The sequence below is a fragment of the Geospiza fortis genome, unplaced genomic scaffold (assembly GCF_000277835.1).
Source record: "Geospiza fortis unplaced genomic scaffold, GeoFor_1.0 scaffold237, whole genome shotgun sequence".
In the NCBI taxonomy this organism is placed as follows: Eukaryota; Metazoa; Chordata; class Aves; order Passeriformes; family Thraupidae; genus Geospiza; species Geospiza fortis.
This window is the reverse complement of record NW_005054319.1, coordinates 1,985,279-2,007,246: the sequence shown is the minus strand read 5'-3', so window position 1 is coordinate 2,007,246 and position 21,968 is coordinate 1,985,279. Positions and strand designations below refer to the sequence as shown.

At 45.5% G+C, this 21,968-nt stretch overlaps 1 protein-coding gene across 4 annotated transcripts in view; it reads right to left on the bottom strand.

Moving 5' to 3' along the window:
* The window catches only part of MAD1L1 (mitotic arrest deficient 1 like 1), a 352,753-nt gene that overhangs the window by 32,690 nt on the left and 298,095 nt on the right, over nucleotides 1–21,968 (bottom strand). The window lies entirely within an intron of this gene.

Genomic DNA, 21,968 nt, shown 5'->3' with positions numbered 1-21,968 from the left:
GGGGACACCACTGGCTCAGGGCCCCCCTGCACTGCCTGTTTTCCTCCCTGTGTAGCTGGAGAGGTGGCTCTCATCCTGTCCACAGCCTGCCCCACGTCCCGGGGTCCCCAGGCAGGGCTGCTCAGCCATATGGGAATGTTGGCTGCGTGGAGCGTCCCTTCCACTGGGGATGGGGACAGCTGGATGGAGCCACCTGGCCCTGGGAGCTGCAGCCAAGCTCGAGCACAGCTATCAAAGATAATGTCAGCACAGCCTACATGCATCTCCTCCTGTTTTGCCTTAAGGGAGAAAAGATTTCTTTAACCACAGCTTTACAATAGTGATAGACAGGGAGAGATGGGAACTGCACAAACCAGCACAACACTAGCCCCAGACATAGTCCCAGACATTTCCTCCTTAAATTAAGGAGGAAAAAAACCAGATTAATCCCTGGGAAGATGTCATTACACAAAAGTATCTGGCCATCAGAAAGCCAATTAAGTCAGTCACTTGAAACTAAAAAACTTGGGAATACAAAGCAGGGAACAAGCAGGAGCTCACGGTGGGATGTGTGGAGTGATCCACAGAAACCCAGGATTATGTCACAGAATGGATCAGGTTGGAAAGGACCACAGTGGGCCACCTGGTCCAAGCTTCCTGCTCAAGCAGGTGTCCTAGAACACCCTACTCTGGATTGTGTACCCAGACAGCTTTCAAATGTCTCCAGAGAAGGAGACCCCACAATGCTCCATACCAACACTATGGAAAGCCTCGGCACACTGGAAGACTTGCCAAGGTTTGCATTTTAAATCATAAAAAATCCAAAGTGTTCCACCCAATCTGAAAGAAAATCCTGACCTCCCAATCAATCACTGCAACGAATTCTTCCAGCAATACTTAAAGGAGAAAGAGAGAGAAGAAAAGGAATACTGGACCACTGCATAATTCAGAGTGTTTTGACAGTCACCTTCAGGGCATGTCACACTTGACTGCTCATCATTCTCTAAGATGGATATGAAAGGGGCTGGAGAAAGGGACGCTGGATGACATAATGAAGAGGCAATTAAAGAGCACAGAAAACGAAAAGACAAACCAGCTGCATCTTTCTGTAATTTACAGGACATGGAACAGGCAGTATGACTGATTCATACATTTCTCATCCTGCGGGAGGAGCGTATGTACGGGTAAGAAATGATGTGCAGTGAGAGAAGCACAAACTACATGGCCTCTGTTGACATGTCACTTTGTGACACCTCTCCCTCTTCCCAGGCAGATGCTTGTGGAAAAGCCATCAGGTTTTAGCACTTTCTCCAAGCACTGATGGTTTAATGAGACACCATGGCACTCCCTGTAAGTGCAGACCCAATTTTTGCACAGAGCTCGCAGTACTGGGGGAATGTCTGCACTAAAGGGTGGAGGGACTTTAGCACAGTGACCTCCACATGTAGGTTCAAACTTAAACAAAAGTAATTTATAGTTCAGAACTGGTAAAATACTGTCTGCTGGTAATTTGCAGGAGATCCTCCTCAGATGATGGCTCGGAAGAACAAAGCTTTCTCTCATTTCCTCTTTCTAAATGTTCTTCAGGCAACTCTTCCTTACCTTATCCACTATCACCCCCTAGATGCTGACAGTTCACAGTCAAGTGTGTCAAATACATCTGTCTTTCCAGGGTTCTGTAGCTGTATCCTGACTGGCTTGATCTTTTGTAAAAATGTTAAAAATATCATAAACACTGTTATATTTAACAAGGAAACAGAAAACATGGGGAAAGCCAAGGATTGGTGTGAAACAGCTTGGACTTGAATATCTTTAGAGAGCTGTCTGCAAAAATACAGGCAATGGAGAAAAGAAACCATGCTGGAGAGATCTGGGTGGCTGCCCATAAATCCAGAAGAAAATTAAGTCCCCAAAGCTCTGAAAGTTACCATTGCTCTCCTTGAAATGAGCAATTGGGTAATCAGCGTTAATATTAAACAGCTTGTTCTGAAAAAAAATAAAAATAGACAGTTTGAGAGATGCTGCCTTCCAGCACCTAGAGACAGTCAGAAAACCTAAGAAATGGGACATTTTGCTTGTTCCTGAACTCACATATGTAGCTATGTTAACTGCGATAATGAAATACCAAAAATGAGGGTCTCAGCTCTGTATTGGGAGGATTTACTGGCTGGGGAGGCAAAGGGCTGGGTGACCCATGGCAGCATTGCTTCCTGCCTGCTCAATCTGCTTGCGCAGCAAGTCCACCTTGAGTCAGGCTCCCTCCTGTTCTGAGTGTGAAACATCAAGGGACTGGATATTCCAAAACTTGAGCTTACAAATGCTATTAACATTGGACAATTTTTATTCCATATACATATATACACAGAAATATATAAAACACATACATATATATATATATATGCTTCCCATGTCAAGTTTCCCATGCTAACTGAAGTCCAAAGCCCTTTAGAGACCATCAGCAAGTAGCATTTGTGTAGATAAACATGTCAATAAACTGCAGTGCATTAAGTTGAGGACTTTCTAGGCTAGATGCAAGTTTTGTGGCCTCTGGAAAGCAATGCATCTTTTCCCAATAGGATGAATATTTGTTTCCTGACCACTTGACACTAAAGGGAAGATTTAAAATCAGCCTGAGACAGTAAGATTGTCTAGTTTGAGACTTACACAGTCAAAATTATTTTGGGGGGCAAAGCTAGAGGCATAGATGAAGCAAAATATGTTAAGAAGAGCAATTTTTCTTTTTAAAGTGGCATCTGCATGCCACGGCTGGAGCAGTCAGGGTATTAGCATGAGACAATCATCAGGTAGAGCCACTGTATCTGTCAACAGACACAACATTCATTCCTACAGCCCCAGGGATGCTCAGGCATGCTCCAGCTATCTCTGGTAGGTGTTTCAATGTATTTACCCTCAGCTGGGTGTGACTCTGGCACGTGGGTAAGCACAGTCACACACACAGTCCCACTGCGCTGCGTGGAGCTCATACAACTGGGAATCATGGAAATGGATCCATTCCCTGCCCTTCCAATGGTTTCCTGCTGGAACCAGTTAAGGGCAGAGACACAGTTCCTGGTAAAACAGCATTTTGTGTCATTGGTATCTACAGGAAACCTGGAACTAAACTAGGAGTTTATCAGCAGATTACAGCATTTATCAGCAGATTATGGCTTCAGGGGCTGGGCACTCCGGAAGAAATAAAAATATACCAACTTCTCTGTCCCTTCCTTGCTCCAGTGGCCTTACAGTAGGTACACTTATCCCACTCAGCTTTCTTGGAGGCTATTAATTTTTGCCTGCATGCACAGGTCTATCACAGGCCGTTCATAACCAGCCTGCAGAGCATTTGTGCCACCACCAGCCATCTCCTTGAAAGTGAAGGTCAGCTGCATCAGGACCTCTGTGCACCACCATAATACAGCATAACACAGTGCCAGGGGCAACAGCACTGCTCCATGGGCCTCTGGTCCATCAGCCTGACAGAACCAAACGTGCAAATGCTCCCTTCCCTCTCTCCCACTTGCTCAGGGAGATCCTGCTCCTGCCTGCCCCCTGGGCTCTGGGCACAAGCTCATGTGCAGGCTGGTTCCCAGCTCCCAGTTTCACATTCACAGCCGCATGTCTGCCGCTCCTGAGGAGCCACAGCTCCTGCAAACGCAGCACTACCTGCCTGGAATTGAAAAGCTGGACATTACCACCCTGGCCAGCTCTGCTGACGTATCATTTTGCTATCACCTGTGCCTCATTATCATGCAGCTTCTCGCTGGGTCTTGGCTTTCCTAATACATTCCTGGCTCTGCACCTCTCTCTCCCCTTCTTATTAAACATGGGTTAGATGTTATCTCTCAGCCCTGCTTGCTCCACCTTCCCTCTATTGATTATTTCCTGGGAGCTCCCCCAGCAGCACGTTTGACCTTCCCCTGGAGGAAACAAAGCCCCAATGTCAGGCGACTCCCAGCGATGCAGCAATATGAAATGGCCACTTCAGCTCACTCCCATTTCACAGACAGAAAGAAAAAAAAAAGGAAAATTTGGTCAGAAAAGCTGCAGAGGATGATCAAAATACAGCATTCAAACTTTACAGCTCCTCCCTTGCTCAGAGCTGCCTGTGCATCACTGAAGCTGCACTGCAAGTGTTTGCCATGCCCCAACCCACCTCCTTCTCTATTTTATGGAAATGGTGGAGCTTTTTATCTTGCATATCAACTGGCAGAGAGAAATCCTGGCAGCTTAATGGCATCCTGCAAATTCATCATCACTTGAGTTGCCAAGGGCCTTGTAATGACCATCCCACATACTCCTGCAAGGATGAGGTTGGCACTACACACTCGTGGTCTCGGGAATCTTTGCTTTGCCTTGCATTTATGTAGCCTTCCCATTTTTAATGCATTCAGAGCAGAGCATGGAAAGAAAAAGGGAAAAAAATCGCAAAAAAAAGCTTAAGAATCACTTGGGTTTCTGCAAATCAGATGAGCTGGAGGGAAATATATGGGCTGTACCATCAAAGGAGGGGCAGGAGCACAGCGGGAAGGTACAGAGCTGACGGCAGCCCAGCTCACTCACACTGCTGAGGTTGTGCAGAGAGCTCACGCACAAAAGGAGGAACTTTAAATAAAGATGAAGCGGATGTAGTGACATTGTTGCACGGCCAATCAATTCCACCTGCACCTCAGGGGTCACCTGAGAGAGAGAGACCTTTCCAGTGGCCTTTTCCAACCCTTCCATTTCCCACCAGCAGGTATTTTCATACTCATATCTGATCTATTAACCCTTAAAGCTTCCCATTGTTCTCCTCCCATTTGTTATGTCCATGCACTCCTTTAACCCAATGCTGACCTCTCTGTTTCTTGCTCCACAAAACCTCTTTGCCACATCTATGCTGAAGGCAGTCCTTGGTCTTCTCTTCTTTCAGTTATTTCCCCATTTCTCACACTCAGCCATAATTTCTATGTCAATAATTACCAAATTTACTTCTCACCTCATCTATTTTATCTCTTGGCTCTCTTGCTTATACATCTCAGAGGCACCTCTCAACCATTTCCTTAAATGTGGACACAACTTATGATTTTGGGGTAGTTTGAACTTGGAAGTGCTCAGAAAATCCCAGCACCTTCATCTTTTTGCTTTCTAATAATTCTGTATTCCTCTTCTCCATCAGTACTAAAAACTTCATTATTTGGTTTTTGTCTCCTGCAATAATGACATCCTAAAGGATTAGCCCTGACAGTTAATGTATGACTCCTCTGAGATTCAGCTTCCTGTGCACAGGATGGACTAAGCTCAGTGCAAACAGCCTGGCTGTGAGACACAGACCCCATGGACTGCTCCCTCCTTTGGGCTGAGGAAGGGACCAGACAATCCTATGTTTTAGCTCTTTCCCCTGTCGTTCTGCTCTAAATGCCTACAAAATGATGGATGGATGGATGGATGGATGGATGGATGGATGGATGGATGGATGGATGGATGGATGGATGGATGGATGGATGGATGGATGGATGGATGGATGGATGGATGGATGGATGGATGGATGGATGGATGGATGGATGGATGGATGGATGGATGGATGGATGGATGGATGGATGGATGGATGGATGGATGGATGGATGGATGGATGGATGGATGGATGGATGGATGGATGGATGGATGGATGGATGGAACCATAAGAATTTACTGTGTCTGACACTGGGAAAATGCACAGCTGGCACCTTTTTAGGGTAGGAGGATTACCAGTATAAAGGCAACTTGTATCAGAAAAGAGCGAAAATTAACAATAAAGACTTCCCTGCCAAGCAGCTTTAAGCACCATGGGACGCATTTTGTTTTTTCCTAATACATTCCTCTGTCTGTCACTTGCTGGGTAAGACCATCTCATGACCAAGAGCATGAACTGCTGTGTGGATACAGAGCTGTGAAATAATAAGTGTTAAGTTATTCTGGACACCAGAGAGCTGCTTCACTGACCCAAACCCACGAAGATACCACTCAACATTAACACAACAGCACATATTTTCAAGCCCTTAAGCTACAAGTGACTGGGCTGCAGCCCATGTTCTGTGAAGGAGAGAACATCTGTAAGAGAGGAAAGGGCAGAGGGGAACCCTGCAGCCTCCAGAAGGTGATTTTATCAAAGGTGGGAATGGAATAGAACTGCACCTATTGCTGTCTCATGGGCTTGTAGAATTTAGAAAGATATCCAGGTGACATAATATGATTTAAAAGTTAATTAAACGAAGTGATATAGTATAACAGCCCCAGGTGTTTATTTCAAGCAGCCTGTTTCCACAGCACTTAGAAGGAATGAACGGGGCAGGGGGAAATCTAATAAAAAACCTTCTGCGTGTTGCATTAAGAAGTAATCACACCGTTAAATCATTCTGGTTCTGGAGCACTTCTAATACCTTAAAATCCTGGCAATTCTCTCCAGCTCAGGCTCGTTTCCATCGTTGTGCTGTCCTCCTTCCCAGAGCTGGCACGTTTTTCCTTTTAAGAAGCCCAGGAGAGAGCTGCACCGTGCGGCACTGGGGCCTCGCGCTCCGGCTGTGCCGGCGGCTGCAGACACATCAGATCCCTTCTGAGCACTTCTGCACTGCCTGGGCTGGCACCATCCCTCTCACACGGCTGCTGGGATGGAAGGGGACAGCCTGGACACAGCTCTGGGCACGTGGCAGATGCTGACAGACCTTAGGAAAATCAGCAGAGTGGGTGGAATGTGAGGTGTGAGTAGGGAGGAGCGGAAGGATCCGTAGGAAAAGATCTTTCATCAGTTGAATGTTTGGGAGAGATTACTTTTCTCCCTCAAAGATGTTTTATATGGAAAATGCAATTGTAAGAAATTGCACAGGGAAGACTGAGGGACAACAGCTCCTGTTGTTACTTGGGAAATCTCCTGCACAGGCAGAGATCTCCCCAGGACCATGCTGATGGAGAATCCTGTTTTACAGGACATTTGTGCCATGTGCCTCATAATCATCTGACCCCAACAGCTGACTCTCTTCAGAGCTCATCACATTTTCTTCTATGGGTTCAAATCTTCTAAAACTTTTGAACTTCAGACCTCAAGATCTGTGAATTCCTAGCCAAGCAGCATCTCTGCGCAGCATAAATCCAACTCACATAGTATTTGAGCAAGAGCAGGGAGATGGAAGTCTCAAGAGTCTGAGGTGAGGTAAAAAGAAAGAAAAGAGGTTTCAGTATCATCAGTGTCACCAAAGGCCCTGAGTTATCTCAAAGGCATCATGTCTAGGAAAGTTCCTCTGCATTCTGAGGAAAAGTCCACTTTTCTGTAATTCCTCAGGTTAATAAATGGCTCCCTCTTCTCCCTACAGCCTCTCCTGTTACCAATTCTCATGCAGCATTGCCAGAGCCTCCTTTCACTATTAATACCACTCACAGTGAAATGTAATTACCAGCTCTATCACAAAGCGTCAGGCACATTTATCCACTGTACACCCTCGTTGACTCCAGATCACATCAGTCACTGGCTGGCTTGTTCTGACAATGCTGTCCAAAGGAAAAAGTGTCTGCACAGGCTCCCAGCTAACTTGGGCTGCTTAAGTGGAGCATGAAACTTGTTCTGGGGGCCCAAAATGGGTTCAATAGGCAAACACAAACCCAAGAAGCAAAAAGAGATGCCTAAATTAATACAGACTCATAATTTAAATCCAGAAGAATGAACGATGATAGGCAGAGAGAAGTGTTTTGCTGGTGAAGATGGATTAGTGAGAGCTCTAGAAAGTAATTCAAAATGATAGAGTGAAATTAATGGCTCCCTACTCTAGGCTGACACAAGCAAAATCCTTCCTTTGCTTTATGCTTTAGCTCTCCTCATTATGTTTTGATTAAAACTGATACAAAAGAGTTCACTTAGCGTCCCTTGCTCATGGCTTTCTTCTCCTGCCTCCCTCTTTACACCTCCTTGCAGCTGTTTCCACCAAGCACACAGGATACCCAGAATTCACATTGCCCAGCCCTCTGTCATTTGGGGAAGCTGCAACTCTCACAAAGGGCAGGGACTCAGCCAGACGTATCAGCTTTAGCTTTATTTAAAAATCCTATTAGTTAGAAGAGAAAATAACACAAATTCTTACTGATATCCAACTGAGTCTTCTATTAAGTGCTTCTAATGCCATGGGGCTAGAGGCAGCTTTTCCTGCCCTGTCTGAATATCAAGTATGTACTTTGAAGGTGGTACCTTCACTGAACTCAGTATTCCTGGAGCTGCTTAAAAGCACAAAACCTGTGCCTGTAACGGGGAACAGATAAAAGGTGAATTTTGTTTACTGGTTGAGTGTTACCATGGGGCTATGAACACTGAAAGAGAACCCGAGAAAGGCAACTCAAAGCACTGCTGACAAAATAAAATAAGAATTATCAGCATACTTGAAGAGGAAAGAAGTGGAACTGAGAGAGGATTAGTTATGTTAAGTGCTTATCTGTCCCTGAGTCTCCGATGTTTAGACTGTGTTGTCCAAAGCCAGCTAATGATCTGTACACCAGCACTTCCCTAGGCAGAGACAGGGAAGAGATGTCTGTGAGAAACCAAGTATTTTAGAGTTTTCTTTGTGAGAAAAAAAATGAAAACAGGAACGGAGAGATTGCAAAAACTTTCAGGTTCTAAAAAACCTGAGGATTAAACTGCTGCAGATGAGGAAGGAAATGAGGTAGGCGTCTTTCAATTAAAATAAAGCACAACAGTGTGACCTGCTACGGCGTGTTTGTGCTAGGTATACATCCCAGCAACACCCCCAGCAAATCTCCGTGCTCCCAGGACCATCACAGAGCTCCTGGAGCCTGGCTGAACCCAAGGTGCCTCTTTCCACCTGAATGGGCTCCTCAGTTTCAGCCAAATGCAGCTGGTGGGGGAGAGGAGAAGGAAAGAGCTGAACTTCAAACCTTTCCCACGCTCTCACCATTCTGGTGTCGCTCTCAATAATGATGAATCTGTGGATCATCTTCTTCTAATCTCACACAATAATGATGTTTCCTGCTTTGATTCAAGCCCTTTTAAGCATGATGGTGGCAGATGGCAGGCTATTACACAGCATGGCCACACAGCAATGGGAGCAGGAAGGATTATCCACAGAAATAGTGACTCTTCAAAATCCAAAAGGTGAGGGCCCATGGAAGAGCCGTGGTTTTATTTTTACACCTCAAATCAGTTATTTGAATGCATTATGAATGCTGTAAATACACCCCATGGATATAACGAAAATACATTATTAATTGACACTCATTATTAATGAAGTTACAAATTCACAAGTGATGGAGCCATGACAGTGTGAGGGAAAGGTCATGAATAATAACTGGAGATAAATAATATATGTACAGTTAGCTCACAGGATACTATGCTCATATGACTGTAGTACCTCATGTTTATTTAACTCAGCATTGCATTGACTTTTTATTCTCTGCTAGATAATAACAGAAAGAATTACAGGGACTATAATTTCTATTAATTCAACATAACAGATCACAATGGACAGCTGATACTTCTGCAGGGATGCTCCTGAATCTTAACTAATATTAAAATGCTGGAATCCTCCTCTCTGCTCCATCGTGTTCTTCCTTTATGACATCATGCTTTGCCTCATTCATCCACTGCTGGCACATGGAGAATGTCACTTCTAGAAAGTCACAGCAGACCAAGAGAAAAACTCATGACCAGCCCAAGTGGCACACGAGGGTGACTATGAGTGGAGAAATGGCAGAATCTCTGGGTCACATCCCAGTGTGACAAACAGCGCAAGGCAAGCCGTGTGCTGTGTGCGCATACAGACAAATTTGTTTTGGTTCCATCTGTTAGGACTAATTTGTTAATTATTAAATAGATAATTTATCATCTCTGCTTGCTTGATCGGTGTTTATTACCCACGGTCTGAGGCAGAGAGTGCTGCGTGAATAAAGATGGGATTAATTAATTACGAAAAGTTCAGGCAACTGCAAACTTGCAGTGACTGCTTCCAGTCCCTGTCTACTCCTGAACAGAAAGGAGGCTGGGGGATGGAAAAAGCACCAGGAATTCAAGCCTTTGAATGTCAAATTTTCTCCATTCCTCACAAATTAACCACTGCTGGATGATGAAAATCAACCTCTATCTCTTAAGACTTCACCTCAGCATTTTCCAACCAAATTATCTTGAAAATCTCTGGATCCAGCTACCCTGTGAATGACAAAGTGTGAACAAGTGGCTCTCCAAGTCAGCACCACTGGGTCATCCCTGCCTCATACAGAATGGTGTCACTGTCCCCTGGCCACTGCCCCCCAGGAGGTCAATAAACCACAGCCAAAGCCAAGCAGGTCACCCACCTGGGGCTTGGGGACCTTGGCTCTGCCTTTCCTCTCTCAGCTGTTGACCCACTGGTGCCCATCCTCCTCTCCAGGTCCTCCCATAGTGTAAAAGTCATGGTGTTGAGAGGTTCCTTCAGCAGTCACTCCCTCCTCACTGCTTTAGTATTAGAAATCTGCACTTGTCATTCCTGGGATGGAGTCTCAAGACCAGCAGAATAACCAAAGCCATACTAAGAGGTCAAAACAAGTAGGAAGCCAGAAGCTTTCAGGAACATCCTGATACACTGAACCTTGCAACCCCCACCTCAAGTGGTAGAATGTCAAAGGGAAGGCACACCTGAAATCCACCTACTCTCACTACTGAAAGGTGTTCACTAAGGTTCAAACAACAACATTTCACGAGGAATGTCAAGACAGAAAAAAAAAATCTTCTGAAATATGCTGGCCTATCCAACAGGCTGCAGGTGAAATAAACACCAACCTGCCTAAAGATAAAGGAAAGATCCTGAAATTCAGGGATGCTGAGCTGCAGGAAACAAGAGAACATAATTCACGTGCTATCAACTGAGGCTACAAATGCAACAAGTAATGGATAACTTCCAAGGAGCCCAGCACTCAACTCACCTGATATTCAGTCTTCTGAAGGGAGACATCAAGGGAAATCAAAGGCAAGAGATGGTAAGTTATTTGATCAAAGACACTTCTAAGGTTAATGGACAGGCCACAAACAGCAATCATGCCTACAGTCATGCAGTCAGAATAATAGATACATCATGTTTGGTTTGTGGTAGGAAAAGATCTTTCCTATAGAACTCATTCAGCCAGTTCTTCAGGGATTTTCAGGTGAGTTTTTGGGTAACTGTTGCCCTGCTATGCCTCTCTGTCCCTGTATATTCATTCCCTCAGTGCTCATGACCAATTTAACAAGTATTTTGTACCAACTAAAGTTTTCTTGCTAAATAAATTAATTATGACAGAGTAAACAAAAAACTTTTTTAAAATGCATGTTTTCATGTGATTACATCTTTAATTGGCTGGTTTAACATTTGAAATTTGATTTAATTTTAAACTTGATTATCCTCACGGCAGGGTCAGGCTGCCAGAGACATAAACAAGCACAGAAGCCCTTTGGCACTCCCTATCCAGCTCCCAGTAGAGCCCACTCTGTGCTGCAGCATTCCTCCAGCCCCTTCTCTCTTTTATTATTCTTATTTAAGAAAGAAAGATCAAATTCAGGCCAACAGCACACATACGTTTCCTAGCACTCCATTACTAATTTTAAAATGAGATGGTGGCTCTGGAGGCCTGACTATTAATCCCAGCTCTGACAGCTCCTTTCCTTAATTATCTGAATGAAATCTCCACCCCACCCCGACTGTCCTTACCCATAAAATGAGCAAGGATAACGAGAAGCCAGAAAGGTATTCCAGGGAGTGGATAAATTATGTTTGGGAATTGCTTGAAAGATGGATGCTATGAGCTGGGACAAAGAAAGCCACTGCACTGGCAGTCCTGTGACAGAACCCACATGGCATGATAAGTCTGATGAGGTGACATCTCCAATTTTCCGGTTTTCCTCTGGAAAAACCAGCCTAAGGTGGGTATGCAGCCTGATCCCTGATGAAACACAGGAAAGCCAGTTGCTTTCCAGCAGAATTACCAAGCCGTTGGCAAATGTTACCACAGATTTCTCTTTCCTGCTTCAAAAGAGCCTTTTGCACTATTTTGCTACTTCCCAGTACCAGTATTTGTACTCTCAGGTGCTCTGCTCATCAGCACTATCCCTGATTTCTCATAGGTTCCCAAATTATGGAGCTCAAAAGAACCGTAAGAATCAGCCAATCTAAAAACTGATGAAAAGCACAAGCTGGTGAATTAAGCAAAGCAGTTCCTGCATCAGGCTCATAATTACCAGCTGACTTAGAACATTTCTTGTACGAGAATATCCCATCTTCATTTAGACACTTCAAAGTGATGGCAAATCCCCTCCGTACTGAGATAAATAGTTCCAATGGCTAATTACCCCTGTTGTAACAAAAGCATTTCCTTATTTCTAATCTTTTCTGGTTTCTACTTCCAGCATTTGATCTTGTTATGTTTTTGTCCGAGAGATTAAAGAGCTCTTCACTAGCCACAATCTCCTTCCCATATAGGAACTTAGACTATGATCAAGCTGCTTATTAACCTAGCCTTTGCTAAGTTAATTAGAAGGAAATTCTCCAGCCTCTCACTGGTTTTAGATCTTGAGGTGAGGTAGAAGAAATAGAGACTACTCTCCAAGGATTTCCCCTATTTTTAGAGAAAGCAGGTTAGGATAATGTCTTGATAAAATAGAGGCCCATGTAGCACGTGCTTTATGCTGTCCATCCCACCTTTATGTCACCTTTCCTGCCTCCTCTTGTCCTGGTATAGGCTGATGCAGGAAGTGATGCTGGAAGCTGATTTCCATCTGAATTTGCACATGTTGAAGACCACTTCAAAGTGATCTTCACCTCAAAGGAGACAGAAAAGAGGGAAGTAAATACTGAGATATCAGGAGGTTCTGCTGGAAGACCCAAAGGAAACACTCTGCTTTTCTGGCAAGAGGCTGCTTGCTAAGTCAGCCTCTGTCATCTTTGAAGGCCCTTTACCAGCTTTTCTCTCTTCCCAAGGCTGCTCTGCTCTCTCCTGCCTGTGTGGCAAACGACCTACACAGTCCTCTCTTCCCCTAATGCCAACGGGAACTCTTGGAGTACTTCTCCTTTCTCCTCCTACTTCTGTCACACACATTATCTTCTCTTCACTGTCTTCTTCGCCAAACTGCCTCAAAGAGTGCTTGCACCCTTCCCTTCCTCCTTTTGCTTCACATCTTCTCTGTGGGAGGACTCACAGGGCTGCTGCTCTCCTCTGCATCCATACAATCCCTCTTCTCAAAGCCTGCTCTGAACAGGAGCTGATTTTCTGCTCCCTCAATGAAGCTTTTGTGGTTCCCAGCATTGGGAGCTTACATGAACACAGCTGCTATGGGAAATACTCCAAACCCAGACACATCCCACCCTCTTCTCCTCTCCAGCCCTTTGCAACACTCCTGTCCAACTCTCAGCCCTGCTGTACTTCTTGCTGCCCTCTGAGCATCACTGTAAGCACCAACACTCCAGGGCAAAACTGCTCTGCTACCAGTAGGATCTCCAAACAACATCATCTTTCTGTGACTCACTTGCTGGGAAAGGAAGATGGGAACAGCTGTGCTGTTGCCTCAAGACTGATTCCTCCATCCCTGTGCTGCTTCACAGTCACAGAAATATTCCTCCTCGAGAAGTATCTCATTCTGACTTATGCTAACCACTGCCTGACTTCATTCATCATTGATTGTCTCCTCTCCGAGAGCCAGAGTGCTGCTGCAGATGGATTTTGATTTGCTTTAAATTGAGTGGTGATGGGCGTTTCATTATGCTCGTGCTAGTGCTAAACAGCAGCGTGCCAGTGGTGAGGGAACACAGTGCCATGGAGGAGATCTGGTGGGAGAACAGTGAGCACCATGGTGAGTATCTGGGGGCAAGCAGGGATAGAAATCCCCTAACAAATCTAAAACTGGAACCTCAAAAAGGTGTTGGGTCATTAAACAGCATTTTGCCCCCATGAATGGGGTCTAAGTAGAGAAAAGGAGGATCCATCTTTCCACAAGAAAGGAGAAAACAGGAGGGAGACAGCAATTAAGCTGAGGGAGTTGAAAGAGCTCACACTATTCCCCTGTTATCCCAATCTGATTTATGGGAACTAGGCAGAGTTGGGAAAAAAAGGTTGGGGCCATCTTGGTGTAAAGAAAAGCAGGGGGAAAACTGAGGAAAAATTATCAACATAATTCCTGCCCTTTATTATCTCTACTGTCTTTAGCACCTTCTTCTGCAGAACAAGACCCCAAGGCATCAGTCAGGAAATGGTGGGATTCAAACCCTGCTCAGCTCATCTGTGGGGCAGGATCCGAGGGTACTCTGCATGGTTTTCTCTCCCTGCAAGCAGTACCAACCCCAACATGCTGCCTCCTCCTGATCTACTCAAGTGGTTTAATTAGAAGTTAATTTAGTGAGGTGGGAAGGAACTAATGGCAAGCAGCAAGAAGGAAATGAGCCATCCTAGGAGAACGGTGGAGAGACAAGAGAGCTGGGCTCAGCCATTCCATGAGGGGTGACATGCCCCAGTGTCCCCTAGACAGGGAAGACTCAAATCCTCTCTTCCTCAGAGCAAAGATTAGCATGGGTGAATCCTGGACACAAAACTGGGACGGCTTCTGTGTTGTTCATGTATCTGCTCTTTAAGAGGAACTAGATAAAGAGATAAAAGCCTTCCTGTTGAGAAAAACTACTGCTCAGTGTCAATGATTTTCTGTCGCTTCTTGCCAGAACTCTGGGTGACAAAGTCTGGCCTGGGGACCTCTGGGTGAAAAAGTCAGGCCTCAATTGACTTGTATTCTGGCAGTGAATGCTGTCTAGTGGTCTTCTGCCCACTGGCAAAACACAACTTTTCCCACCAGTTGAGGCTGTGATTTATTAGTCCAGGGGTTGAAATTCAATAAAATGAGCTCCTCTATCATCACCTCCCAGCAATTGTCTCGCTGCTCTGCTAATTTCACAAAGACAATCTGAGAAGACACCCAAAGCCCAGCCCCAGTGAGGCAGGAGGTTCTCAATTACACGTGTCTGTGTCATCACAGTTTGTAACTGGCTGTTGTGGCACTTGGAAAGGCAGCTGCAGAGACAGAGACTGACCCAGGTGCAGAGCAAAGTTGAAGTCTGTGCTGGTGGCACAGCCAAGGCTCTGCTGTGTCAAGAACTCCTGGATGCAGAGTAAATGCAGGAGGCTGTTAAAAGAGTCAGCACATCTCCCAGTGAGGCCTTTAGGCAACAGCAGCACAGGGAGAAGAGAGAAACCAGCCCCTAAGAGGTGGTTTGGACCAGTTGTGAAGGTACTCTGGACATAAATTTTGATCTATTAATGAGTCACAGCGGTCACATAACCGGCCGTGCCATCATTTCTTCCTCTCTAACAGCCCCTTCTGGAGATCTAATCTCAGTAAAATGCTGGAGGAGCCTCTCAAATGGGCATGTTTTACTGCTGTCACTCTAGCACTGGTCTCTCACCCAAAGGGCCACGGGGAAATAACCTCTTATCTCAGAGATCAAAGCCCTGTATTAATGACTGGGAGCTGCCACTCATCCTGCGCTCAGACCACCCGAGGAACCTGCTGCTCTGCCCAGCTCAAAGCCTGGTTTGTTTATAGCAGCAGCATTAATCTGGAGGATGGCTTTTCAGTACAGGCAGTTTTTATTATTTATTTAGTACCCAATATTTATTATTTATTTAATGCCCAAAACACAACAGGTCTTTGTGGCAACATGACAGAGGCAGAGTCCGTTCCTTGAAAAGCCTTCAGGCTGATAAAGAGAAAAAGACTAAAAGAAGATGAATGGGGTTGAATGGACAAGAATGGGCTTGAAGAGACAAAATACTCAATTGCTCCTCACTACTCACTTCACAGAGCTATTTTATACAGTTTTCTATAAGCATGGAACACAAGCAATGGAATGGCTCCTTTATTTGGATACAAAATGGGGAATTGAAGGGAAAAAGGAACAAGTGGCTGTATGGACTCCAAAGAGAACAAATAGGTTGAGGGATGGGAAGGATAAGGAGCTGAAGTCTCCTCCAGGCTCTCCTTGAGGCACTTGGCCATATTAACAATGTCCAATCTTCCTCTGGATCCAAGGCTCCCCATGCAAAGCCCATCCTGCTGCTGCACTTCATGTTGGACTGGTTGATATAAACATTTGCCAACTCTTATCCAGCTTCTGTGGAGCCATGCTATGTTTCTCTTTCTCGTATCTCAAAGATAAAATATCGGGGCAGACCAGCTAGAAAACTACTGATCTGGCACAGCCTTCCCCAGAGAGCAATACAGGCTTTTGGACTCCCATGAAAAGAGGGACTTCGTCTGAAGATCTCAAGAATTTTACATTTATGTGCTGAAAAGTGCCCCAGAAGAAATTCCTGAGTATCTTTCTCTATTTAACATGGGGTGACTGTCTTCAATCTGTAGATCAACAGACAATGTACAACCATTTAAGGTAAGGAGCAAGAGGAAACATCGTTAGAATCTGATGTGGCATGTTAGCAAAGGCTAGGAAATAGAGGTAGGTAAACCTGAAGGTTTTTGACTTGGCAATAATCAGAATTGTTATTGCTTTTCTTGCCAAGGAGATCTCCTCTTTGCAACATCAACTTGGCCCTCCCATATATCACTTCCCAGCAAGATTCCCATCACAGCTGCATCTTCCAGATGAGAAGCTGTGGGGAATGGGATGTTTTTGACACCAGGAGAACCTGCTCAGTGCAGCCAGGCTGGAACCAGAGGCTGCTCTGCCTCTGCCCCGGGTGTGCCAGTGCACTGAGACTCCACAAAGCAAAATCCAGCACAAAGAGAGGCTGCAGGAGCATGAGCTCATCCAGAGAAGGTGTTACTTCTGCTGGCATTAGGAATGGTACATTGAAAGCCATCTGCTGGGAAGGAGCACATGCCTGGCTTTGTGAGGATGCTCCCTCCTCTTTGCCACTGCTCTCATCACTGCTGGGCTGGTTTCAGGCTGGAACTGGCTGCTGCTCTACAGAAGCACCAACAGCCCATCATTGCCAGTCCCTTGCCCAGTGACGCTCATTCCTTCATTTGTTCAGGTTGCCAAACGTCTGCTGACTGTGCTGTCTTTCACTCTGTGTACAGCTGCCTCCTATCCTGTCCCCTCCAGCCTGTCCTGACTCTGGGGACAAGCCCAAGATCAATGATGTAAAGAGATCTGTGACCATGCTGTCACTGCCACCTCTCTGCCTCTCAGCTTGCAGATGGAAAGAGGCAGAGGAGGAATAACGAAATAGGAAAGAAAGGCATTGCTTGCAGAAATTGTATTGCTTCTGCTTCAAACATTAAATACAACAGCCTACAGCATTCCCCTGGGGACCAACTCCAAATCCATGCACACAGACTTGGACATTTCCTGGATAAAAGCTTCCCTGCCTGGGTTCATTTCAGCTCTAACAAGTCCATTTCTTAAGAGAGAGACTGAGCTAACAGAAGGCAAGGTTGGAGGCTGCAGGCCTGAATGGATTTGGGGGATTGCTGGTCCCCCTGGTCCTCTCTACCAGCACAGCACCCTCTGCTCCCACAAAACAGCCAGTTTCTGCTTTGAAAGGCTTTCTCTAGCATGAGAGAAGGAAGCTGTGGCTGGGCATACAGCTCTTGACCCTACAGAAGAGGGAGCAGAACAGCACCGATGGTAGCACCTAATTGAGGGTACCATAATGCCAGGCAAAACTGAGTGTTTAGCTCTCCAAGAGAGCTGCATGACCTTTCCTGTGTGCCTGGAGATATTTAGCACCGCACAGTTCGGGTAAAGAGGGTTTGCAAAAAGGGAAAATAAGAGAAATCCTGGTTGTCTACACTGACAAAAACACACACAGAAGGCAGAAGAGCAGCAGAAGATTTTCATGCCTTGATGGAAAGACTGCATTTAAATAACACAGAGCACATTTCCCCCTGGTTCCACAGTGTTGCTTGTTGAAGGAAATCCGTGTGGTTAACCTGGCAGGAAGAACACATCTCTGTGATTTTCATTGAGCTAATGGGAGCCAACAACCTGCTACCTGTAACTCTGAGGACAGCATTCCCACCCATCCCAATATTTGCCTAATAAAAGGTCACCCCATTATACGGCACCTATTTGCAAAATTAAGAGCCTCTCTCCAGCGGCTAAATGCTTGCTTTAGATTCGGAATTACTGTAATTAAAGTTACATTGTGCTCGGATTGGTGCCAATCAGTGGAGAGCTCCAGGCGTGACCCGCGTTCCTGGCGCCCATGCTCCCACTCCATTAGCTCCAGGGAATTAGCTGTCATTAACGAAGAGATGCACACTCCTTCGTGTTGTCAAACCGCAATCAAGCGGGTCACAGGTGAAGAATAAATACTTTCAGAACAAGCCCAATTACACCATTTACATTTCATTACAGAACCTGTTTAATCCACTGATGGGCTCCCAAAGTTCTTCTGCCTAATAAACAGCATTTCAGAGGAATTAATAGGCCCTGCAAAACATGCTAATTACACTCTTTTGCATTGCATTTGCAATATTGATTTTAAAGTTGCCACTTCCTTCCCCTCCACTTTCCTTTCCCAGCCCCAAAGCCTTAACTTTAAGCAAAGTACACTCAAACCAACCTAATTACTTGTGAGTTTGGAAGCTAATGCATCTCTCTTGTCAAAGCTCAGCTCCAGCAAAGGCCAACATACAGGGACGGATTTTAACGTCCATAACTTGTGCGAGTTTCTCCAGACAACCACTGGAAACAGCTGCTGAATAGCAATTACAGGCAGAGAGCAGGCATCAGCAGAGACTTTGCCATGGCAACCAGCCTGGCTGGGCCCGCTCCCCAAAGACGCCTCCTCCTCCCAAAGACCAGAGCAGTGGAACAGGTACAATGACAACACAACCACCACAGTCTCATTTTGATTTGCAACCCGAGCTCTTTGATGCTCTCCTAGGCACTGAACTGTTTAAAAAACAAAAGGAAAGTTAATTTTCAAATTGTGGGTCTCAGCTAAACTGTTTGGAAGGGAGGAACAAATCAGCCATGCTGGTGGAACACGCTGGCTGGGTGTTTATTCACCCTGGCTGTTCTGCCCAGCTCCTGCCACGGGCTTTCAGTTCTCTTCTTCCTCTTTGTGCTCACTCTGCCTTCCTCTCCACTTCTCTGAAATCCATTTTCTCTAATCAGTGGGTTTACTTCCCACTTCTGACTTTTTGCACTGGCTTGGAGGCTGTCACTTAACACTTGGGGTTTTAATCCCAAGTTTACTGACAGCTGAAAGCTTTTGGAGGAGGAGATGGGAGAGGGACAGAGTGCTTGTGGTGTTTCTCTACAGCACCTGCAGGTGGGAGCCAGCAATAGAGGACAGTAGCCTGCTGTGTTTAATTCCTTTACTGACAGCAAAGCAAGAAAGGAAAGCCAAAGGAAGGTCTATGAAGACAGTGAGATACAGAGCATCCCACCATAAGGGCTGACACCTACTCCTGCTCCTCAGAAACTCTCACCCACAGCAGCTTTAAAAGGGAAGGGATACAGAAGCAGATACTGCAGAAATGGACATAAGGATAGTCAGAGTTTAATGAAGACACCACATGCTGCTCTGCCCTACTGTCCCTCCACTGGGAGTTTGGGCATGTCCCCAGCTGCACCGAGGAACAACAAAACACACCCCATGTCCAAGGGCTTAATCTCCCTGGTATCCAGTCTGTGTGAATGCTCATGCAGGAGCAAGTCAGAACGGTTTGTGTTTGCCCAGCCATCCATGCAACCCTCAGTGTGAAGTCGGGCCCAGGTGCTGCTCAGTGCCCCAGGTGATGCAGTGAGCGCCGGGCCCTTGCACCGTCTGGCCGAAGAACAGCCCAGGAGCTGCCTCCTGCAAGCAGGAACCTCCACCCCTGCATGCCCACAGCCCTCTCCTCTCATGGGAACGTCTGCCTCACAGGAGGCAACGCATGCAAGAGGCATCCAAGCCATGTGGGAAGGTTGGCTGTCATCTTGTACCCTTTTATACCATTTATTTATCACACGTATGGAATTCTTCTTTTGCCTCTCGGAGATTCTGTAGGGATTTACAAACATGAAATGCTACAAATAATACCTTGGGATCTCTTCCCCCTCACAGGCACCAAAGTGGATTAGTTAGTTATTGTCTGGAAAACACTTTGAAGTATCACTTAATGCTACTAATCATGCAGCACCTCTTTAACAGCATCTACCAATGCTAGCACAGGCTGGAGAGGAGATATAAATACCAACCAAGCCTTGTAATTACACTGCAAATACATCAATATTTGTCAAGAACTACTCTTAATCTCATAAAAGTGCCACAAGAAATCAAGACCTACGAGCAGTTCTGTATCTCTTCCGCAGGGCAGACCCTTAGGCAATGCAACATCTCTTGACTGCACACTGTGCCCATGGCTGCCTCAGACAAGGGTGGTTTTTACTGCAAAACCTTCTGACAAACCTTTACTGCAGGTTTTCCAAAGCAGGGCTAACCCAGAGCAGCCCTGCATAGTTTGCAGCAGCAGAGAAGGGCACAGGACAAGGAGAGTTTGCAACAGAATGGCTAAGACCATCTCTAATTTAAGCTGACAGAAAAGCAAATTGAGAAAAAGATATAGTCAACTATTTCAGGCTTGGACCTTCTTAATCATCCACAGAAAGCAAGAGCTCAGTGTTGCCATCTCATTGCACAGGTAAGATTAAAGACAGGCAGAAGATTTTTACCCCGTAGTTACAATGATTAATGTTCCTAAACAGACATATAGTTTGAAAGCACTATTACTGGAAAAAGAAAAGTTGTTGCCTCATTCTCAACCCACTATTTTCCCTGGGCAGTGAGCCAGCAGCTGAAGAATAAGGAAAGTTGCTATTTTAAGAGTTTTCTTGAATTGCAAGGTTTGGTAATGAACACAACTTGCTACCGTCCCCTTTGCTGAAATCAGGGGCAAATGAAAAAGGTATGGACGAGTGCTCTGCTGAGCACTCTGTCCTCAGGCAGACTTGGAGGAGGAAGACTGGTGATATGCTCCTGACAGCTGTCCCTCCATCCCAGCTTCTCTCCTGGCATCAGAACAAACTTCGCTCCCTCACTGCCCGCAAAGAACCAGGAGCTGCTCTGTGCAACTTTGTCTGCTGCTCTCAAGAAAGATGCAAGAAAATTATTCCAAGTCCCAGAATGGTTTGGGTTGGAAGGAACCTTAAAGATCATGTAGTTCCAACCCCCCTGCTATGGGCCACTGATTCAAAGAGCGAGACACTGCAGCTTTGCCTTTTTATACAAGATAGGACACTATATAAAGCTACCAGTCTCATAATGGTGACATAATACACATTCTACAGGTGATCATGCTGGGAAAAGAAAAGGTGTGAGCTTCCATGAAGCCAATGTTCCTCATTAGTTGCTGCAATACTTCTGAGAACAACTCCTGCCAGAGCTGGGATGCAACATGTGTGCTGGCACCTTGCTAGGAGACACAGGAAATAAGTTGGAATAAGTTCCTGCAAACCCAGCTTGTGGCCTAGCTGGGCATGGTGTGCTGCTCTCAGTTCCTATTGTACCTCATCATGCCCCAGTGTAATTTAAATAGTTCACTGTGGGAAGTGAGAGGAGAATACATTCCATAGGTTTTGTTTCCTGCTTAGTCTCAGGAACACTGATGTTGTGAGTTGTTGCTCTAATACCTTCATGAAAAAAAGCCCAACATGACCTTCTGCATCCAGGGCTTCCTGCTATTATAAACTCAGCAAAAGAGCATGCTGTGTCCTGCCCATGAGGCAGACAGACAACAGACTGTGGTCTAATTAGAAAAGACATGCTTCCCACATTATCCATAAAGCTGCCTCAGCCTACAACTAAGGACAAATAAATAACTGTCAGGGCTAATAAGCCCAGAATCATAAGAGGAGGGAAAAAACTGAAATTGGATCCACTCAGATCTCAGTTATGTGATCACAGAAAACATGTGTGGTAACAACTGTGAAGACAAACAAAACCAGCTATGGTTGAGCCAGCTCCTCTTCAGCCGACTCAGACATGCTCTACCTCAACAGATTGTGCCAACCCCTTGGCATTTCTCTGAATTTCCAAAC